The following is an 8236-nucleotide window of genomic DNA, read 5'->3' on the forward strand; positions in this document are numbered from 1 at the left end:
CTCCTGACTACAATAGAACAGACTCGCCAATGACATATAAACGTAATAGTTACAAGTGTCTTCGATATAGATAAGAGATTCCTCATCATCATTATCTTTAACAAATTTCTATTCCGCTGCTGAGCTCGAGCCACCTCCCATATTGAAAATGGTTTAGAGTTTTAGACCATATTTCAACACGCAGCACAAGTAAGAATTAATAAACTTCACACACCCATAAACATTTTTCTCTTCCTCACCATTTTATTCTACAATATGAAACCAAGTGATAATTAATTTCCAAAATAAAGTTAAAAGTTTAGTGATACATTCTTCGGATTCAAACTCCAGATCCCCAGCGAGAGCAGTTACATTTCAAACCAGTAAGTTATCATTTCTTGAGAATGCCCTGCATATTGCAAGGAATTACTTAAGTCTAATAGTACTTCTGTACAATATGTGTTCTAGAGGCGCGGTGGAACAGAAGTGGATTAAGGAGTTTGTCGGTAATTGAAAATTCTTATTGTAAGACGTTGGTGCAAATGTTTTATTAATGTATCCCGGTAATTCGGGACGTCGTGCCGCCGTGAGAGCGAGTCAGAACGGAAGTGTACCATACCTACATTCGTATAAATTTAGTAGTATTCCTGTTAGTTACTTATGGCAAAGCATTTTTAATTCGAATCGAGAATTCGAGTCGAATCAGTTAAAATGATTGTAGATTATACATTTCAGATGGAAGTTGTATGTTTCAGATAGCTTATGATCATTTAGAAATAAACGTCAACGAAGAAGAATTAATTGAGAATTTGGTATTTCTGTTTATTCTCCCTGAGGTAATATATAACCTAAGGTGAAGTCGTATTTGTACATATCATATCAGGTCACTACAGTATATGCTTTACATACATAAACACCTCTTTGAATTCAGTTTGCAAAACAGACTTGACTTGATATTATACCTACATCTTGATGACTTGATGATATATAGAAATGCTACAATTTCTCTTTATTATGGTAAGTAATATGCGGTAATTATGATATGTAATTGATTCTTTTTTTTTACGAATCTTCATTTACATAACAAGAAACGATTAGTGTTGCCTATTCTTTTATTTTAGAATTTTAAAATAATTCTGACTTATTTCAAAATAATAAATTAATTATAAACAGTCCACATATCCATTTTAACTGCAATTGTTTAACATACTCATAATAATAATTGGTAACATACTCGTACATAAATTGAGTTCCAAAAATGATTCTCGATAATTCAGGTTTTGCAAATAATTTGGCTACTTGAAAATCTTTCTGCAAAATCGTAGACAGTTCTGAACCGTCAAAATTCCGACCGAAACTATTGCATAATATAGCAAGCATAATAAACTATGGGAAAGTCACGACATAAGATAGCGTAAGGGCGCTGCGGAGCAATTTGGCTATTATCTCGTAAAGGAATAATAATTTTCCTGTCATCTATTAGGGGGAAACTCTCAAAGGAATCTAAAAGGGCCATGATAAAACGTCACTTGGCTCTGTTCATATCAGAAGATCTGTGTAAGCATTCTCAGTCTATTCAACTATAATATGTTTTGGAAGGTTGTGTAATGCAGTGACACTTCACTAGGCGTTTTAGATCGATGTTTGGGTGTAGAACTACATATTTCGTGACCGATCTTAAAGACCAATTCTATTTAGTGTTAATAATAAGTATTTACAGGTAGCAGTAATAACTTACTGTCAGCCTAACGAACATGCATTCTAGCATGCTTGTTTGTTACTTAAACTTTTTTTTATTAGGTATAAGAGTAGCAGACGAGCATGCAGCCCACCTGGTGGTAAGGGGCCACTGCCGCCCATGGACATATGTAATCAACCCCAGATAGGATTAGATCCTACCTGAGGTCGACCACAGATGCGCCGCTACCCCTGGGGACTAAGCTGGAACGCCTCGAAAAAGTATATCTCTCTTACCACACCCTTCAAACCAGTACACAGCAGCACTTAACGCCGCTGTTATGAGGCAGAAATAGATGTGGCGGTGGTGCCGCCGGAGTCGAACCACATAGGGTTCTACCACCTTCACTTGGGATACCGGTGGTTCCACCGCCCTCAAACTACAAAGAGTTCTGCTTCAAAAACAGTCAGTTGCCGTGCGACGCAAAACGCAATTTATATAACTATATACACATCCAAATTTATGGACAGAAGTTAAATTTATTCCTTGTAGGTAAGTTTTATTACAGTTGTAGTGTTTGTTACCTTCATAGCGAGGCCCCCGGGCCCCCAGGCCTCTCGGCAAAAGCTCGGCTTGTTAATTATTTTATGATTTCGCTTTGATGTTTGTAGCGGGCCGCTGTACACATTTCATTTGTATTTGTTTCGACGGCATTTTGATTAGTGCGAAGTTTATATAAAGTTGTGACTTATATAAGGTTTTCCTTTTTATTGTTACTAATGTTTTTTGTATAGGTCTGGGTTAATTATTTTCTTACATTTCAAAGTTTTTATTAAATACCTAATTTGTTATGACGTCAATTCGCTATTCTAGAAGTTCAAGGTTTGGGTACATATATATAGGGGTAGGCATAAAAAATATTTTTTGTATATTTTAGCCGTTTTCACCTCTCGGTTATTTTAACTACAAATTACAAAAAAGCAGCAAACAAAAAAAAAACAAACACATACTCGTAGAAATATTTTCGATACAAACACAAAATCTTTTTCTCTATTCCTCAATTACACGCGAGGTTATTTCCCGTAATTTTCAATGAAAGCCTCGTCCGTGTCTTCCGGAAAATGACGTTCGGACATGACGCTTTTCCTGTCATTAAATACAACTATTGAAGTCGTGAATAGCTCGTGAATAGCTCTTAATGAATATTTTCTGAATGCGAGCGAAATGTGTGACATTTTGGAAACGATCGCAGAATAGTTCAATCATTGCTCGTTCATGTTTTATTAAATTAAACCTCCTGTGATATGTAATACGTTTTTGATTAAATATATTTATCTCTTTACTACCTCGACACGTTAAAGTGAAATATATTATAATGTTTTCCTCAAAAACCTCTTTTCAAAAGACTTATTTCATGTCGTGTGTGCCACATACATAATTACAAATTTCAAGTTGACAAACCTGAGACCAACAATTCATTGTTTGAAGTTTGTTTGTTGTACCTAATATTCACTTTGTATATCACTTTTGAATCAATATACCTACTCGTAGAAAATCTTTTTTGTACAACTAAAACCAGTAAATGTGGTACAAATAAAACAATCAGTTTCACAGAGAGTTATAAGTAAAACACGGTATTCGGCTCGAGGGACCAAACGTATACATACATGTGTGTTATACGAGACAGATTTGTAGGAGAGAGCGGACAGTTTTGTAGCGGGAGTTAGTGCGTAATAATGTAGCGTAAATTCACACTAACCAGGCAACGGCGAGGGAGATCTATGTATTCCGTGTCTGTTATTTAGTCAACTAATTAAGCCAGCTAATAGCTTGCTTTAAATTACGTGTAGATATCTTAAAAAAAATTAAACAAAAAAATCGTAATCGAATGTATTAGTCGTTGAATTTAAAGGTGGTGGAACTATTTGTGAGTCGCCTACGGAGGGAAGTTCCTATTTTTCTTCCTAAGAACAATAATTTTCAGTTCTACTGAGTTCCGGTTTTAAAGGTCGACCCCTGACCGACCTTACATAGAACTGTTATGTTATCTGGGGTTGAATAATGTTGTGAAAATGTGGATTTTTTTTTTCACCTAAACGGGGCAGTTTTTCAAATATAAGTGCCCAAAACGATTATGTGTTTACTTCAGATTACTTTAATTTCCTAAAATTAAATTGTTAGTTAGAAAACATATTCACATATTTTAGCAGATATTTATTGTACTGCGTTGTTGGAGAAGTGTGTTGGGAGAGCGGAAGGCAACTAAAGAGAATCGGAAATGAGGCTCTGCTTTGCACAACATCGGTATAATATTTTAGCAAAAGTGAGAATGATCGCGCCCGTAAAATATTTATACAGAGGGAGTCGAAAATGTTTCCCCAATCCAGCAAATATAATGCGACTGTAGAATATGAGACAAAGTGCAAAGTAACATACTTTTCGTTATAAGACATGAAGAAACTGTCACAGTAGACTTCTGTGAAGGGCTTTTAGCAATATATGTCATTCATTATGGGTCTAGCTTTTCCTAAATGTAGGTAATGTGTTAGTGATCAGGGGTGGAAAATGATCCAAACTTCGACTTAATTCAACTACGACTACAATACAATGATACGATTTGACGACCCGCGTGGCGGAGCGGTCGCCATACCGGACTGCGCGCAAAGGGTCCCAGATTCGATCCTCGGCAAGACTAGATATCTATCTAAATGATGAATTTAGATTTCTGTTTCTGGGTCTGGGTGTTTGTATATTTGTCTATGTGTGTCCATGACATCCACGACACAGGGAATCCTAGTGTGAGGCTGTGAGTACAGAAAGCGTTTATTTATTTATTATATGTACATACGTATAGAGTGCCATAGTAGGGTGGTAGAAGTAGAGAATAAATAATTAAATCGTACAAGTTTTAGCTTAACTCGGTTTAGGTACAAACTGTCTATAGACATAGTGGCTAAGGAAACCACTGAAGAACAGCAAAAAAGGCAAAGAAAGTCTGTCACGTTTGTCCGCTTACCAGAGCTTAATAAAGTCACTTTAGCTTTACAAGCTGTTTTAGTGTTTTAGCAAACTTAGCGGTAAATAAATCTGTGTTTGTTAAAGCATCCGGAGCAGATGTATTTATTAAAGTTGTTCTCTAGGACAACTGTACTGAGCAGTACAAATAAACTCGTTTGACCAAGGATTTTTTGAATATTATGAATCTGAATATTATGAAAAATATCGAGACTTAGTCTTTGAAACAAATGCCTGATTTTTAAGTTATTCATTTTCTCCAAAAAACAGTTTAGTGCATCGGCAGAAATTTACTTTTATTAAATTTAGGTTTTATCTGTCATACAATAGCAACAGACTCTGTACAAGATCACTCTTTGTACTATGAAAATAAATAATATCATTTTAATTTTCTTGTGGTATAAAATAATGCTTACATATGTTTTATTAAACTGTAGTACTTATATATTTCCTACGAAAATAAAATCGCTAAAAAATAAGGCCGCGCGGAAACTCGTCTAAAAACATAATCCAAATAAAGAGCTGGTATTCTCCAAACAATAATTACCGCGCTAATTGAAAAATAACGAAACCGTGAAATTGACAATGTTTCCGCTAGTGCCATAAAATATGAATTACGAGCGAATATGAAATGAATACAGATATCATTAATAGCGCCGTCATTAACAACTGTCGGGCGCATCGCGGATATTGACTCCGCGTCACTCGGGGCTGGTGGGGCGGGCAGGGTGACCAACTAGCTGCACTATTACAGGACAATAGAATCAACTACGGTTTTAGGACCAAACATGCCGTGAATATATAAATATATAAGTACTACAGATATTATTAATAGCACCGTCATTAACAACTCTCGGGCGCATCGCGGATATTGACTCCGCGTTACTCTGGGCTGGTCAGGGCGGGCAGGGTGACCAGCTAGCGGCACTATTGCAGGACCATTTAGAAAAACACACGTTTTCAGGACAGAAAATGTCGTGAATATAGATATTATTATTAATAGAGCCGTCATTAACAACTGTCGGGCGCATCGCGTCTATTGATTCCGCGTCACTCGGGGCTAGCAGGGGGCGGGTAGGGTGAGCAGCATGCAGTATTATTAGGCCTAAGATGTTTAATATCAAATATTATGTTTTTAAGATATAATTTATTTTTAATTTTTCTTAACTAATGTTTTTCTCTTCTTTTATATTCCAAACACTTTACTAGAGGAAAGAAAAACGTAAATACATCATACCATAATCATTCCCAAAAATATTTTTTTGATTTACAATCTGCGGTCAACTTGTGTATAAACGTACTCAGTATAACGTACAACTTTTGATTCAAATGATTAATTAAGAACATAACACAGATACAAGAAAATTCCCTTTTTAAGATCCAAAATCTTATGTTTTTTGCATGGTGGCTTAAACCTGTCTCTAAAACACAGTGTCCTGAGAGTTTCACAACGCATGGTAAAACTAGCCCCGAGCTTCGTCATCACTTATTAATCACCGCTGCGCGCACTCGCTACGTACGTACAGTGTACACGTATCGTCACGTTAATGTGTTGTCAAAATATGATCCAATAAGCGACTGCTCCCAGACACTTCCTGTGTGCTGGGTAGACTTCCTCTGCTTTGCTCATAGGTGCTAATATCTTTATATTAATGTAGCAACATAGTTGACGTTGTTTACTCAGTAGTAACGTCTTCAATATTTCAAGTAGTGATTAATTGTAAAAATATGAGTAAAGGGCCTAATACTTCTCATTTTAAAAGGCAACCCGTGCCCGGACAATAATGGGTTGATGATGAATATATCAGAATAATAACATAAACAGTTTACAAGACAGTTAATAGTCCGGTCAAGTTAGACATTGAAATAGCAAAAAATCCGGGAAAGCTGAATTTTCGTAGAGATCTTGGGTTTACCATTACAAATAAAGTGTCAAAAGTCCCCATCGATCTGACGTGTGCGTCGGCAATTATTCGGGGTCAAACGTCAAAATTTTAGGTTTTTTGGATTTTTCTCAAAAACGGTAGATTTTATCGAAAAATACCTCAGGCCAAAGTTGTAGCTCTTAAAATTCTCTCTAAAATGGTGCTTATAATTTATTTCTCTAAAATCAATAATTATTCAGATATTGCGCTTGTAAGAATTACGCTTTACATTATATCCACCCCACCTGTGAAATAGCGTACTTAGCGGGGTTTTTTAACATGGTTTCCCTGGGGGGACTATCCCAAGAACCTTTAAGATGCTATTTTCAGGGACAATACGTATTTAATAGTATGAAGATTATTTATATTGGTTATTGAGTTCAACTGTCGTTCTAATTTTTATTTATTTTAATCTGATTTATACTCTTCATATTCAAGTTCAACAATCACGTTTTCTTCTATTTTTTTTTTCTTATTCTTTCTTCATCTTTTTTTCCTCTTGCTGAATGTTTAGAAATTGTTTAAATGGAGACGAATCAGTTGTCTCTTCATCAGATCATATACCTCTCTTGTATTTAATTAAACATTTGAGCAAGATAGACCTTGGCAATTGGTACACGCTGAAAACACTGTCTGTAACCCTACTTTTCTACAGCCACATTTGGCACTATGACCTTTTTTGCAATAGCAAAAAAATAGTGTTAACAAGTTTTTCTCGAATGGGAGTCAGTAAAGTTTGAATCGATTCCAAAGTATTGCTTATTAATTTTGAACCCCAGTCTTCAGGGTTCAGTTGATTGCTTTGCAATGTCTGACCTGATACAAGTGTTGAATAACAGATGCCGAAGTTGGAGAAGGAAAAGATAGTTATACTTGCTTTTTGTTTAATTTCACAAATGTTAAATATCTGTACTTATCTACGCATAGATATATCTATGTATCTACGCAATATTTTTTTGAGCTCCATAAATAGTAAGAAAAAGCCGAATTCCCTTCGTAATTTGATTATTGCTTGAGGTGAAGAAACAATTCGTCAGTTCTTCGGCGTGTACCAATTACCAAGGTCTATCTTGCTCAAATGGTCCATTAAATACAAGAGAGGAAGATTCATGTGATTTTGATGACAGAGACAACTGATTCATCTTCGTATGAACAATTTCTAGACATTCAGCAAGAGGACGAAGAAGAAGACGAAGAATAAATCGAAGAAAACATGATTATTTAAGTGGAGTATGAATCAAATTTTTTGAATGGGATAAAACTCTTGGTGGTTCGACTCCGGCGGCACCACCGCCACACCTATTTCTGTTACACCTCATAACAGCAGTGTTAAGCGCTGCTGTGTTCTGGTTTGAAGGTTGTGGTAAGGAAGACATACTTTTTCGAGACGTTCCAACTTAGGTAGTCTTCAGGGGTAGCGGCGCATTTGTGACCGACTTTAGGTAGGAACATCTAATCCTATCTAGGGTTAATTATACATATCCATGGGCGGCAGTAGCCACTTACCATAAGGTGGACTGCATGCTTGTCTGCTACTGCAATATTATAAAAAATATATTAAAATAACAACGAAAAAATTAGAACGACAGTTGAACTCAATAACCAATATCAATATTCCTCATACTATTACTACATCCTA

This window comes from Epargyreus clarus, unplaced genomic scaffold (genome assembly GCF_041222505.1).
Source record: "Epargyreus clarus isolate Ecla_fem2 unplaced genomic scaffold, WU_Ecla_fem_2.2 ptg000027l, whole genome shotgun sequence".
Lineage (NCBI taxonomy): Eukaryota > Metazoa > Arthropoda > Insecta > Lepidoptera > Hesperiidae > Epargyreus > Epargyreus clarus.